Below are 16,009 nucleotides of genomic sequence, written 5' to 3'. Positions count from 1 at the left end.
ATGAAAAAAATAGCCAGCCTGGCTTGGTTGAGGTGTTGAACTTGAAGTCAGGAAGACCTGAGTTTGAATACTGCCCCGATTTTCCCCTTAGCTGTGTGACTTAACCCCTCTCAGCCTCAATTTCCCCATCTGTAAATGGAAAATGACAATAATAACTAAATTACAGGACTTTGGTGAGGATCAAACTAATTAAATGATATTTAAGATACTTTGCCACACTTAAAACTCTATATAAACATTATTTGGATCTTTATACCTTTTCACCTGCAATGTCCCAAATGATCACTAGATGGAGACAGAGACCAGAAAATGAGGTACATGCACGGTTTTAAAAAATTGGCTGCGATGCTGGTATCGGCCGGGGTCTTCAGAGGCGCTGCTGTCCTGTTTATGTTACAGTCGCATCTGCGCAGAGCGAGCATGTTACTACGTCAGAAAAGGCGGCAGGGCGGGGTGGGTCTGCTTTTTTTCTTTCCCTCAGTTCTCTGTATGGGGGCGTAGGGGACAATGAAACTTCCTAGAAGCCCCCCAATTGTCCTAATCTATTGATTTTTCGACTTTGGGGTGAGAGCATAGTTGGAGAAAAATGCTCGAGCCAAGCACCGGACCGAGGTATATGGGTCTAGGACTCGGGCCCATCGAGAGCACCTTTAAGCTTAGAGCAGACCCTCCCCAGGGAATGTGGGCAGGGCTCATTGGGTCCTGACCTGGCCCTTCGGAGTTGATTTGTATTGTTGCAAATCGTTTTTGTTTCTGTGATCATAGGATGCATAGTGAAGAATGAATGGAGAGAAGAGGCCAGATGGGCAGTTGGAAGGACAAGAAAGAAAAGGAGGCTTTAGGAATTCACATTAACTTTAATGTAAGAAAAAAAAACAATTCACGGAACATATGGTTTTATTGAGGATGAAAAAGCTGTGATTTTCTGGAGTTTAAGATGACTTGGGAGGCCACTTCTGCCCAGTCCTGGGCCACCTGCTCTTCTTTTTTCATCCATGGCCCACACCACACTCCCCTCCTCTCTCCCCCACTCCAGAACCCTAGGCTCCGATAAAATGGATCTGATTTCAAACCTATTAGTTTCTCCTTGCTCCTGCTCCAACGTCAGAGACGCCCCCCTTCCCCCAAAGCTCATGTCTAGATTTCCCCCAAAGAGAGTAACAAGGTCCTCAGTGCTCAGAGGCTCTCAGTGTAAAAATGGGCATCTGGTACAAGACATCCTTCATTTCACTCATCGCCCCCAGACAAGCCACAGCAAAGATGCAAAAGATTCACAGGGGCCCATGAACAAAGAAACATCAAACACTAAAATAATCGTGTAGGGTCCCCAGCATTGAAAACGTGGCATGAAATGTGGCAGACACTTGACCTTTCTTCATTTGAATAAAATTGAATGGATAGCATGACTAGTTAGTTCAGGCCCTCGCTGACTCTGGCCTGAACCACTGCAACAGCCTCCTACCTCGATCCCTGCCCACCCAAATTAGTTGCCAAGGTGCTTTTTTCCAAAGTGAAAGTGTGAGCATGTCATCCAATAAGCTCCACCACCTAAAATCTTGTTTGGCCTACTTTCACTTCCTCAAGCAGAACCCTGGGCAGGACACGCAAGTACTCACTGCCCTCAGGCTATTCTCTAGTTCTACTCAATTGTGGAAGTGCTGATCTGCATGTATGTGGGCAGTTTCCTATAGAGAAGCCAGCTTGGCTGTAAACATTCTGCTCCTCCCCCAGCCCCTGCCCCCAGTTTCCCAGGATTCTTTCAAAACCTACAATATGATTTTCTCCAGGCCTTCCCTTCTCCCGTTCCCCTCCATTTACTCTACCGAGTTTATTATACCTACCAACTTACTTATACACCTTCTCTCCAGTTACAATGTTGCTTCTTGCTGGCAGGGGCTGTTTTTGTCTTTCTTGTTTTTGCTTAGCACAGGACTTGACACACTGTAAGGACTACAGACCTGGAACTTATAATCATTTAGCAGCAATACCCAAAAGAAAAAGAAAAAATCATCTGTTTTAATCATCTTTTAGCAACAAGATCCTAAAAGACCTAATGACATAATGTTACTCCATTGTGTTAAAGCCAGGGAGCAGGAAGGCAGGCTAAAGTGGATCTTGCATTTGCAGTGTTGATGAATGCTAGAAACAGAGAGTGTAGTTGGTATCATTTCAAAGGGGGAAAGAAAATCATCAAGACTGAGACAGACATTTTCTAGAGGTCCAGACAATTTAGGATAAGTAAGCTCCAGCTCAGCTTCTCTTCTTTTTCCATATCCTCTTTCTATAATTTCATCAGCTCCCAATGGCTCTTGTACCATCCTTGGGTAGATGTCTCCTCAGTCTGACACAGACCACAGAACTTTGCTCTAGAGCTAGAAGGTAGCTCGAGGGCCATCCAGTACACTCCCTCATTTTACAGATGGGCAAGCTGAGGCCCAAAGACATTAAATGACATGCCTCAGGTGGAAAAGAGCTGGGATTCAAATCTTAAATCTTCTGGTTCCAAATCCACTCCCCAGTCCTCCCCACATCACACTGTTTTGTACCCTTCTCCACTTTTTTAAAACAGTTTTGAGACCAGGAAAACTATGAAAATATTTTAGTTGTAAGTGGGCACTATCAGGGGCCCCAGGTCTGTTCACCTATCCCTCCTCAGACAGCTTATAAGTATTTGCCTTTGGCCATAAGGAGGACTGGATGAGAATGTGCACAATGGCAGCCTATGCAAATCTCTCCCCACTGCTGTCTTCCAGTACACACTCTGCAGACTTCAAATACCTGGTCCCTCTTTTCAACCAGCAACATTTTTTTAAAGGAAGAAGGCCAAAGTATACTCTGAAGATAACAAATTGGTTCCCATTCCAAAGGGATATTCTAAAATTCTAAAATATTCTAAAATATGGCTATTTTTTTTAAAGCTTCAAATTGTTTTTTAAGTTAGGAAAGGAAAGCTGAAGCTTAGAACTGGATAGCTTGGCCACTCTGGTCTCTTCTCCTTGGAGATACCATAATAGCCAGCATCTGCGTAGATCTGCAATTAGGCTCCAAACTTTCAAGCTTAAGTACAACCTTTGTGATCCTGGCCTTTGGGGGAAAAAACTGGAGGGGGCGGAGAGGCTTTGTTTGACCACCCTGGCCACTCCATGTCTAATCACAGTGCCTTGTTTTCCTGAGAGTAATTTCCTTGCTTTTCTTGTACTAGGTTCATTTGTGAGGTCAGGCCTTGCTGCCACTTTATGTAGCAAGGTCTTCCGGTTTGGGGATGTTCACCACAAGGGCACCACTATTGTCAGACTGTAAAGAGGACAATAGAAGTCATTTTTCTGGATGACATGACATAGAGGAACTTGGTATGGGCACTTCCAGTAGCACTTCCTGGAAGGAAGAACCGAATTTGTTTCACATGCTCTTATTAAATTCAACGAACAGTTACTAAACTCTAGAATGGTACTGTATTAGGCACTGAGGTTACAAAGATTTCAAGTGGCATGTTCCCTGTCCTTGAGGCAGGAAGGCACAATAGATAAGAGGACTGGGCCAGAAGGCAGGAAGATTGAGTTGCCATGGTAACCTGGGTTGGCCTTTTGATGGCTATCAAAATCCTGCCCCAGATACAGATAACTGTGTGATCTGAGGAAGTCCCCCAACCTCTCCCGCTTGGTTTTTCATTTGTAAAATGAAGATGATAATAATGTTTACATCTACCTCAAAGGACTAAGAGTCAAAAGAGAATGTTAATTAAAGTGATCTGAAAACCCTAAAGTATAAGCCAAACATTAATGGGAGGAGAGGGGTCCAAATTATAATACAGGATATACAGGGTAAGAGATCACAGAAAAAATGTTCAAAGAATATTTGAATAGAGGGAAAACAATTTCAACTTGGGGAGAGAGATCAGAGATGTTTTATCTCTTACCTGCAAGTATTTGGACATGGCAGGCACTTCCCCATGCCTGACATGCCCTCCCTCCTCACCACTGCCTCTTAGGATCCTAGGCTTCCTTCAAGGCTTGGCTGAGGGGTGGCTTTCCAGCCTTCAGCTTTTCTGATCCCAACAGAGAGGCTAGCTAGTACCCTCTCCTTCCTCAAGCAAACTTGTGTTAACTTATCTTGTACATTTGCCTATCTTCCAGTCCAATGCAAAAGGGACTGCGTTGTTCTCAGCACTCCACTTAATATCAGCCAGTAGACTTGATTAAGCACAATAGGCCCGCAATATCTATTGGTTTCATTGGTGGCTATGATATGGGAAATACAGAACCTGGCTTGTGATGGCTTCAGCTGCACTATGCCAAGAAGCCTTAAGAGTGTGTTAGAGACCATGGAATGGGAGAAACAGGCAGGCCATTCAGCTGCAATGCAAACGGAAGCCTCAGAGGCGCTGTTGTCAAGCCTCCATGTTACACACAGCCACAGGCCTGAGCAGGCAGAGCTGGAAACGAAAATGGAGGCCAGGGCTGCCACGTCACAGTTGCTGCAGAGAAGGAGGGGAGGGGGAGAGGGAGAGAGGTCTTTGTTTGTTTCTTTGCTGCTGGGGGAGGGAGGGAAGAGAACAAGACAGAAACAAAGGAGCCCCCCTAGCTGCTCCCCCTCACTTGTCAATTTGCTGATTTAGGACTGAAGTGGAATCTTTTCCAAAAAAAGGAGCTGTTTGGGTTACTGTCCCCATTTGAGGACTGTGCTTACCCTTGATTTCGATTTGTATTCAGGCCTAAATTGGAAACTTTGAAACCCCTGGCACATTTCCAATGGATTTTTTGTATAGGGAGCAAAGACTTGTGATTTATTGTATCTTACCTTTTCTTGTTTTCCTGAAAACCTCGATTTCTATCAGCCCATTGCAAATAAAGTGTTTAATGTGTTTGTATCAGAAAAAAAAAAGACCATTGTGTCCAGAGGAAGAAAAGAGAATAGATGGAGAGAACAGCCATAGACACTTGGAGGGACTGACAGAAAGAAATGCCTTTAGCATTGAAATGAGCAGGTATAACAGTGTCTATTGAGATTCAGTATAAATTTTCTCCTAAAACAATGATTTTTCCTTAATCAAAAGAAATGGGTGAATACAGTAATTTCCTGAAGGTTAAGAATTGAAGAGGTAGATTTGGTCCAGCTCAGTCCTAGACCCTCTTTCTCCTCCTTCCATAAATCAACTGTCCTGGGTTCAGATATTACCTCGGCAAATACCTCTAAATCTACAAATTCAGCCCTAATGTCCTTCCTAAATTGAATTCTTTCCTCACCACCTGGGTATCCCCATAGGCATCTTTAATTCAACAGGTCCACAAAATGCCTCATTACCCTCCCCCTCCCACCAAACTTCCATATTTCCAATGGGGGACCAGCATAACCCAGCTATTCCCTGCAGCAATATGCAAGAGGATCCCATCCACATAAGTAAGGGCAGCTGCACTGGCTGACCCCTCTGCCTTTTCTAATTCCCCCCCAACTGCCAGTGAATGGCCTTGTCCCTCCCAAACTACCTTGTATTTAATGAATTGGTATTTATTCTCCTTATATACTTCTATACCTACTTGTTGTCTCCCCAGTTAGCTCCTCGAGCATAGCAATTGTAGCATTTTGCATTTAGCACAGTGCCTGGCACATAGTGGGTGTTTAATAAATGTTGACTGATCAAGTCTTAATCCCAGAGCCTCACACAATGCCAAGCCCATCCTAGGTGCTTAATAAATGCTTGTTAATTGAGGGACTGAATGGAGGAAAAAACTATGGTATGCAAATACAATAGAATATTACTTCAGAATAAGAAAAGGTCAATGCAAGAAACATGGAAACATCTGTATGAACTAATCCAGTAAAATAAACAATAGAGGATTCTAGCCATGTAAATCTACAGCTCAGTAAAAAGGGAGAAAATCTGAGAAATGGAAAAAAACCAAAACAATGCGTGGAAAACAGAGAATGAAACAGACCCCTTCCCTCATGGTCAAGAGGTAAGCGACTACAAGGAGAGAGTATTGTCTACAATTGTCAGGCGCTGTCTCTGCTGCTTCTGCTTAATTGTTTTCCTTTGTCACAAGGGAGCGTGCAATTGAGAGGGTGGATGTTGAAATGACAACAGGCATCCATCAAATGTTGGGGCTTTAAAATATATTTGTTTAAAGGAAAAAAAGAAAAGCTAGCTTGGTTTTAATGATCTCTTAGCAGCAATATTCCAAGATGCCTAAAGATGGCAATATTGCCACATCATATGAAAGCCAGCTCCCCAGCAGGCAGGCTGAAGGCCCATCACATGGCTGCAGGGGTGACTCATGCTGCAACCAATGTTTTAGTTGCTGCTTAAAAAGGGAGAAAGAAACTAATCAAGATGGTGAAGACAATAATTTTCAGATCCAGAAAATAATTTAAATTAAGGTGACTTCTGTCCTGGCCTGCTTATATTTCTCTCCCCATACTTTCTCTCTCAATGATTTAATCAGTTCCCATAGGTTCAAGTATCATCTCTATGCAGATGAGTCACAAATCTATATAATCAGGCTTCATCCCTCTCTGAATCTCCATTCCCACACTGCCAGGAGCCTATTTGCTAGACATCTCTACTAGGATGTCTTAAGGCATCTCAAATTCAATAAATCTGAACTCGCCTTCCAATCTCAACCTGCCCGCCCCCCACCAAATTTCCCTGCACACACTCCACCTTTCAGCCAAACTGGCTTAACAGTTTAAAGAGGACCCCGTCATTTCTGACACAAGCTTCTCTCTCCCCACAATTCCTTCCCCTTCACATCCTCATCTCAGAATCCCTTTCTTCTTTTAAGGCTCAGCTCCTATTTCTCCCCAGATCTAGCAGGCCCCTCCACCTACCCAGTTGTTAATCCACTCTCCCTCCTCCCCAATTACTTTCAATTTTCTTATCTGTGTAGTTGTTGAGATGGAGAGTGATAAATATGGAGCTGAGCACTCCCTCCCCAAGCAGTTTAACCCAGCAGATCTCCCAGGGAGATACTAGGTACATATGATAAAAGATTAAGGATCTCACTTCCAGGGAGGGTACAGGGCAGGGGAATTTTGCACAGTGTGTGATGGCCAAATAACTGCTATCTATGTTCAAAATGCAGTCACAGACCTTTGAGGGTAGAGACCTAAGCCAGTGTTTCCAGTGTCTTCCCTCCTTTCCCATCCCCCATCATTGTCTTCCCTGTAATATGTCTTCCCCCTCCCCTACTCCAATGCCACAGGCATCTGTAGTGGGCCTCTGCGGGCATGGACCCTGTCATTTTTTATCTATCTCCAGCACCTACCATGCTGCCTGACACTGAGTAGGCGCTTAATAAATGTCTGTCTAATTAAATTCATGGTGAGGATTTGGAGAAAACAGCCTGGGGTCTGGGCTTTTAGTAACACTATTCTAAAAGGACACTAGATGGCAATGTGTTTCCATAGCATTAAAACAAAGAAAGAGGCAAAACCTGGCTTGTTTTTAACTCTCTGTGTGCCAGGCAAGCTATGATACAAGGTCCCTAGAACTAACTCTCCAACCACCTCAGCCACTGAGGCCAGGGGGGAAAACCCCTTTTTGGTGTCTTGCACCCATTCTCAGAATAAAGTTTTAAATGCATAAAATAAAATGCTGAGGATTACAAAGCAATCTAATTGTAGTGAAATAATGGTCAAAACACTCCCAGCCCAAGTTCACAGACCCCAGGTTATGAACTCTGGAGGCAGGCTGTTTCCCTCGCCTGGGATGCCCTCCCTGCTCTCATTTCAGCTCAGGCACTATCAAGCCCCCATGTCTCTGACTCTCTCTCTCCTAAAATTATCTTGCATCTAACTTAGATGCACTTACTTAATCTTGCATTTTACTTAACTGAGTCACAGTTCTAGGGCTGGGAGGGACCTCGGAGGCCATCTAGTCCAACCCCCTCATTTTTCAGAGAAGGAAACTGAGGCTCAGGAACCAAAAGGCAACAGACAGAAAGGGCAGAGCTAGGAATCAAATGCTCCTAGAAGGGCTTTTTCATGAATCCTACAGAGAAGTGTACTCTAAGGAGAAGATCTTCCTTGTCATTCCAAATCCCAGGACTCTGAAACCTCTTGGAGAAGATGCATTAACAGATATAGGCAAGACTCACAGCTTGAGAAAGTATACTGGGGTGTTGTGATTTGCACTTAGGGCAGGATTAAGAGATCAAGGAGTCATCCAATCATGAGTGCCAGACTGGATGGCAGGAGACCTGAAGTTGAATCCTGGCTCTGCCTAAGTGACCCTGAGTAAGTCACTCCATTTATCTTGGTCTCAGTTTCCCCATCTGAAAAATGATCAGGTTGGACTAGATGATGTCTGCAGTCCCTTCCAGCTCTAGAGCAATGATTCTATAACCTGAAGGAAGATAGAAGACCAGAACCTGACTTGAAAGAAAGCATTAAGCCATGGGGAGGGCTGGGGGGGGGGTGGAATTAGTCAACAAGCATTTATTAAGCACCTACTATGTGCCCGGCACTGTAGCATCCTGCCCTCAAGGAACTCAAAGTGTAATACAGACAGGATGTCAATACTCATATACATCCAAGATATATACAGGATAAATAGTAGATAATTTCAAAGGGAAGACACTAACACTTGAGGGGGACTGGGGAGAGTGGGATTTTACCGGAGACTTTAAGGAAGCCAAGAGCCAGAGAAGACAAAAAGCATTCCAGGCATGGGAGGCAGCCAGGGAAATGTAGAGTATGTAGAGGAGAATGACACATAAGATTGGAAAGGCAAGAAGGGGCCAGAGTAGGAAAGGCTTTAAAGCTAAATAGGGGATTTCATATTAAATCCTGGAGGTTTGCAAGGAGCCCTGGGAGTTTACTGAGTAGGAGGTGGGAGGGTAGCATGGTCAGACCTGTGTTTGAGGAAGCTTGAGGAAGTGGAGGATGGGCTGGAGTGGGGAGAGATTTGAGACAGGCACACCCACCAGCAGGCTATTGGCATACTCCAGGCCTGAAGTGATGAGGGCCTGCACCAGAGTGGTGGCAGTGCCAAAGGAGAGAAGGAGGTGGCATAAAAGAGATGTTTCAAAGGTAGAAGGGACTTGACAAAAGATTAGATACGGGAGGGATGGAGGGAGAGAGAAGGGAAGGGGAGGGGGGGGGAGAGGGAGAGAGAGAGAAAGGGAGAGGGAGAGAGAGAGAGAGAGAGGGAGGGAGGGAGGGAGGGAGAGAGAGAGAGAGAGAGAGAGAGAGAGAGAGAGGGAGAGAGAGAGAGAGAGAGAGAGAGAGAGAGAGAGAGAGAGAGAGAGTGAGAGAGAGGGAGAGAGAGAAAGAAGTTGAAGATAGCACCTATGTTGTGATCCAGAGTGACTGGGAGGATGGGGTTACCCTCAACAGTAACATGGAACTTGGAAAGAGGGCAGGGTTTGGGGGAGAAGATACGAAGTTCAATGTTGGCATGCTGACTTTAAGATGTCTAGAGGATATCCAGTTTGAGATGTCCAACAGGCAGTTTGAGATGACAGACCAGCAGTCAGGAGAAAGGTTAGGACTGGATAAGTAGATTTGAGTCAAGTCTGGGGATACGAATGCAGGCAAAAAGACAGACAATCTCTGGCCTGAAAGAGGTTACATTATAATAAAGATAACACATAAAAGGAAGCTGGAAAGGAGAGGGGGGAAGTTGGGGGGGGGTACACAGCAAAGTCCAGAATGTCAGAAGCAGAGTCAGCAAAGGCATGAAGGATGGCTAACACGGGCCTTTCCTCTAACTGCAGCTTCCAGAAGGAACTCATAAATGGGAGAAGAGGACTGCAGAGGCAGGGGGAGGTTTCACAGTAAGAAGACAAGGGGGGATTAGAGAACTTCCAGGATGAAAAGATCATTGAGATATGGTAGGGGAAGTCTGGAGGGTCAGAAGCAGAGTTGGGAGAGGCAGAAAGGATGATTAGCCTGAATCTTTCCCCAAAAGGAAGCTTCCAGAAAGAACTCACCAATGAGAAAAGGGGATTGAAGGGACAGAGAGGTTCCTTGGTGAGGTTACAGGGCTAAGGGAAGTGAGAGTGAGAAAGTAGATGATACATGGTGGTAAAATCCAGAGGTCAGAAACTGAGCTAGGAGAAGAATGATGGATGGCTGGTCCAGGCCCACCCTCAAAACAGATGTTCCAGGAGGAACTCATAGAGATGATAACTAAATCCAAGGAAGCTGGAGATCACCAAGAGAAATAGTATGGAGGGAGACAAGAAAAGGGCCCAAGACAGACCCTTGTGAATGTGACCTGGATGAAGATCCAGCAAAGGGTTCAAGAAAGATCAGTCAGACAATGAGAAGAACTAGAAGATGTCAGTGTCACAAAAGCCCGGAGACAAGAGATTCTCAAGGAAGAAAAGGTGTTCAGGAGTGTCAGAGCTGTTGAGAAGTCAAGAAAACTGAGGACTGAGAAAAAGCCAGTAGGTCAGGGAATTCAAATATCATTGGTAACTTTGGAGGGAGTAGTTTTGGTTGAATAATTAGGGTAGAAGCCAGACTGCAGATTAAGAAGAGGGTGAGAGGAAGTAACGTGGAGATACCAACTGGAGACAGCTTTCTCAGGGAGTTTAGCCACAAAAGGGAGGAAAGATATAAGATGATATCTAGCAGGGATGGATGGATCAAGTGAAGGTTTTTTGAGGATACAGGAGACATGGGCATGTTTGTAGGCAGTAGAGAAACAGCCAGTATACAGGGAGTGACTGAAGATTAGTGGGAGAGTGGGGATGATAGAGGGGGCAATCTGCTGGAAAAGATGGGATGGGGTCATTAGAGCAATCAATCCACAGGTATGTCATCAAGTGCCTACTATGTGCCAGGCACTGTGCTTAAAAAGACAAATTAAAATAGTCTCTACCCTTAACTAGCTTACATTCTAAAGAGGGAGACAAGCTGTATTCATATATAGGTGTATATATAAAGAAAATACAAAGTAGCCTTGGGAGGAGGGAAGGCATGACTAGCTTGGGAGACAAGAAAAGGCCTCCTGTAGTAGGTAGTGCCCAAGCTGAGACTTGAAGCAAAACAGGGATTACAAGGGGACCAAGTAAGAAGTACATTCCAGGAACGAGAGACAGTAAATACGAAGGCACAGAAGTTGGGGTTGGCATCAGTGAGGAACACCAAGAAGGCCAATTTACCCATGAAGGGCAGTGATATATAATATGTCTGGCAAAGCAAGTGGGGAAGCAGATAGTGAAAAGCTCTACATGTCAAACAGTGGTGCCTAGATTTGATTTGGAAGTGACAGGGAGACACCGGTGTTCATTAAGTTGGAGGGGAGGAATGTAGCCATATCTACACTTTAGGAAGATCATCTGGGCAGCTGTATGAGGGGAGAGATTGGAGATGGGAAGGATTTGAGGGAAGGTTATTTTAACAAGAGGTGACAAGGGACCTTAACTAGGGTAGTGGCTATGGAGTAGAGAGAAGGGAACACACAAGAGATGTTATATACACCCTCCCTCCATTTGTCTCAATCACAATTAAGATGTTGTACATGTGATCTGGATATGGTGTCTCCTAGAGCTACTAACTTCTGGTCAATTTTCTGGAGTGGGCCCAATTTCCTACCCCAAACAGAAGGCCTCCTGGTCCCTGATTTACTGTGGAAACCAAGAAGACTTAGAGGAAGGCCCAGACTCGCATTAATATTGGCACCACTGGCCATGTAGATCATAGAAAGACCATAGTGACAGCAGCTATCATTCAAGATTATGACAGCAGGTGGTAGGGCCAAGTTTAAGAAGTATGAGCTCAACCATGCGCCAGCAGACCAACCAGCCCATGTGTAACATATCATAGTCACTCACTGTCTTGGGTACACTATGTCAAGGACATGAGCCCAGGCCATGATGGTTCCATGCCCCAGGCAAGGGAGCACATGGTCCTAGCCAAATGCATTGATGCACAGCCTATGATAGTGCTTGGGAATAAACATCCACTGTCCTGGACAATGAGATGGGTGAGCTAGAAATTCAGGAGCTGCTCACTAAGCTTGGCTATGACCAAGAGAAGATTCCCACCATTGGTGCTTCTGACCTCTATTGCCTCTGAGCAATGGCAGCCCAAGTTGGAGGTGAATGCCACACTGAGATTAGTGGATATTGTCAAGATTTTTTTTTTTCTGGAGGCAAAAATCTTTTTACTCCAGCAGTTTTCTGGTCACCAATATTTTGTTGTGCTTTGTTTAGTAAATATAAATTCTCCATTTCAACAGACTTTAAAGTTTGCATTCCGGCTTTCATATGTACAGTCCTTCCTATAGGCAGCACTTCCAAAACAAACCCTTGGCAGGGCTTCTCCCAAAGAACATGGTGTCCAGTGACAGATTATGTAAGAGGAAGGGCCTTAGGGCCCTCAGAGGCCATACTGCCCCCCTGGAACCACACTGCCTCTGAGAGGCCACACTGCCCCTGTGGGACTACACTACCTCTGAGAGGCCACACTGCCCCTAAGAGGCTACACTACCCCTGAGAGGCCATACTGCCCCTCTGGGGCCACACTACCCCTGAGAGGCCACACTGCCCCTTTGGGGTCACACTGCCCTTCTGGGACCACACTGCCTCTGAGAGGCCACACTGCCACTCTGGGGCTACACTGCCTGAGAGGCCACACTGCCCCTCTGGGACCACGCTGCCCCTAAGAGGCCACACTGCCACTCTGGGGCCATACTACCCCTCTGGGACCACACTGCCTCTGAGAGGCCACACTGGCCCTTTGGGACCACACTACCCCTCTGAGGCCACACTAGCCCTCTGGGACCACACTACCCCTCTGAGGCCACACTGCCTCTGAGAGGCCACACTGGCCCTCTAGGACCACACTACCTCTCTGGGGCCACACTGGCCCTCTGGGACCACACTACCCCTCTGACAGGCCACACTGCCCCTCTGGGGCCACACTGCTCCTCTGGGACCACACTGCCTCTGAGAGGCCACACTGCCACTCTGGGGCTACACTGCCTGAGAGGCCACACTGCCCCTCTGGGACCACGCTGCCCCTAAGAGGCCACACTGCCACTCTGGGGCCATACTACCCCTCTGAGGTCATACTGCTCCTCTGGGACCACACTGCCTCTGAGAGGCCACACTGGCCCTTTGGGACCACACTACCTCTCTGAGGCCACACTAGCCCTCTGGGACCACACTACCCCTCTGGGGCCACACTGCCTCTGAGAGGCCACACTGGCCCTCTAGGACCACACTACCTCTCTGGGGCCACACTGGCCCTCTGGGACCACACTACCCCTCTGACAGGCCACACTGCCCCTCTGGGGCCACACTGCCCCTCAGGGACCACACTACCCCTCTGAGGCCACACTGCTCCTCTGGGACCACACTGCCACTGAGAGGCCATACTTCCCGTAAGAGGCCACACTGCCCCAGAACACTTTCTCATTCACTCCTTCTCTCTCTAGACGAAGGGAGTACAAGAATGGAGGAAGTCAGAATCCAAGCCAGGTTTTGTAGCCCCAGTACAACTCTGATGCACCAAGGAATGAGAAAGAACTTCAGGAGTGACCTCTGGGACCTCGAGTCAGCAGAAGGACTCACTTGGCAGTCATGTGGCATCTGGACGTGAACTTGGTGGGATTAATACTATGTAGGAGCTGGGCTAAGTTATGACTCTACCTTCCTCGAAGAAGAACTGGTATGGGGAGGAAAGGAGGAGGAGGAGGAGGGGTATGTGTGTGTGTGTGTGTGTGTGTACGCATGCTCGTGTGCGTGCAAGTGCGCAAACTACAGGATAAATTTGTTCATCAACACTGATGATGTCACATACATGGTTCTCCAGGTGGCTGCTCAGCAGCCACATTCACTTTAAAAGCTAAGATTTAAGCCACACTTGAAGCCTTTTTTGAGGGATGGGGGGGGGTGAGGGTGAACACCAAGCTAGAGGAACTCGAGGTTTATGGCAGTGTTTAAGAGTAACAACTGCTCTCGCAGATCCTCTGTAGAAGACCCAGGCTATGGAGGCAATCAGCATGAGGGCCAGAGACTCCTGAGACTCTAGCGCCAAGGAGGCTGGCAAACAAGGAAGGCCAACAAAAACAAAGGCCTCACAGTGAAATCAGGAAACCATTAAATTGGAAGCACTTGTGAGTGGAGGCAAGGCAGAGGCTGAGGGCATTGCAGAAGCTTCCAGGAATGAGCACCAGCATGAGGGGGGAATTGGACTTTGGAATCTGGCATTTTATTTTGTCTTCAGCTTTCCAAAAGAGATATTTACTTTTGAAGATTTAGTAAGGACACAGGTACAAACATTTCCCCAACACTTCAGGGACATATTCTACCATACCATCTCCTCTCTGGAAAAGGTAGAATCATAACTGGTAGCCCTTAATGAAGTCATGCTCTGGCCCTAAGGGGCAAAAGGCTAGCTTTCAGTCTTTTCCCCACCATTGGATTGTGAGTTCCTCAAGGGCAGGGCCTGTATTTTGCCAATTTTTGTATGCCCATCACTTAGCACATAGTAGGCACTTAATAAATGTAAAATCCATCTGGCCTTTGCCAAGATGGTAGCCAGAGTCCTCTGAGAATTTCCTGTGAAGATCAGAGTGGAGAACATGAGGCTAGATTTGAGCCTGTCCCTCCAGTACTACGTGAGAGACAGGAGCACCTTTGAAGGCGAGAAGGATGAAGAGAGATTTTGAGGCCATTCCCTGAAGGTATCCACCTGGGATAGGAAGATCAGCACATTCACATGATCTTTGGTCATCAGGAGGCATGGCTTCTGGCTGATGGCAGAACAAAGCTGAGGCTCACACTTCCAAAGCCCTCTAAAACTACTCCCTCTTCTGGATAAGGACCAGGCCACGAAAAGGCAAAGACTGAGCCAGATTTGGGGAATAATAGCCTCACGCTCTGGAGGCCCATAGCCAGATGACCCTCAAACTCAGCCAGTACCAAAGTGGACCTGGAGGGTAGAGGGTGGGGGCAGGTACTGTTTGGCCTCCTTCCCTTTAAGCCTAAGGCTGCCTTGCCTCCTTTGTGACTTGTTTTTGAACAGACTACAACAACTCCCAGGAACACTCACATTCCTGTGCCCATTCAGAACTGAGAGAAGCCCTTCCTTCTGCCTGTGTCTATTTACCCTTTTCCTGACTATGGCCCAGTGAGAAAGGGGATGCTGGAGAAAGGAGCTGTAAAGAAAGGAGATGAATGGGAATTCTTGGGCCATGCCAAGACCATAGATCCTGAGATGATCCCCCAGAGCTTGGCTTGAGCTGAGGCCCATTTCTTCCTTTAGAAGAGGGAGGCCATTCAGCTGAGCATGGTGATGAGGGTGGAAGCCCCACTTTACATTCTCAACAAAGAGGAAGGTGGCTACCACAAGCCACTGGGGCCCACTTCATTCTAGTCCTGTTCTCTTTCAGATAGGAACATGACCTCTTGGGTCATCTTGCCCCCAGAGAAGGAGATGGCAATAAGATAACTGAAGTTCTTAGAGAAAGGTCATCATTCTATCCTGAGGAATGGGGACAGAACCATTGCTACTGACCTGGTCACCACCATATTAGCTGAGACTGAAGATGACAACAACATAAGTGGAGCTGAGCTCAGCTCTGCCCTTCCTTCCTTCATCAGCATCTTACTGGCCTGAGTAGGAAAGCTTAAGATGAAGAAATGAAAAGCAACCCTTAAGCCCTGCCATCTCCAACTGGGTTCACTGGGCCTGAGGGCTCTGAGAGAGTCCCATGAGACAATACAGTGGATATGGATGGGAGAGGGGGACTGGCAGCACCCTGCCATTGTTCAGATTAAGACTGGGTCCTGGCATGTGTACCTACAGATTTGGGGTAGGGGAGAGGGAAACAGATGGGAAGAGAGAAAGGGGGAGAGACAGGAAACAGAGAAAGGGAGAGAGGAGAGGGTGAAGATGGGGAAGAGAGAGAGAAAAAGAGAGAGAGAGCAAACAAAGAGGAGACAGCAAAATGGAAGACAGAAGGAGACAGGGGAGAGTGAGGTGGAGAAAGTCAACTGGGAAAGAGAGGGAGAGATGGGAAGGGAGATAGGGAGAAAAATGGAAGATGGAGGGT

At 46.6% G+C, this 16,009-nt stretch overlaps 1 pseudogene; it reads left to right on the top strand.

Moving 5' to 3' along the window:
• The first annotated feature begins 345 nt into the window (after positions 1–345).
• On the top strand, positions 346–15,195 carry LOC118832524 (annotated as a pseudogene).
• The last annotated feature ends 814 nt before the right edge of the window (positions 15,196–16,009 follow it).

Source organism: Trichosurus vulpecula, chromosome X (genome assembly GCF_011100635.1).
Source record: "Trichosurus vulpecula isolate mTriVul1 chromosome X, mTriVul1.pri, whole genome shotgun sequence".
In the NCBI taxonomy this organism is placed as follows: domain Eukaryota; kingdom Metazoa; phylum Chordata; class Mammalia; order Diprotodontia; family Phalangeridae; genus Trichosurus; species Trichosurus vulpecula.
This window is presented reverse-complemented; position numbering and strand designations above follow the sequence as displayed.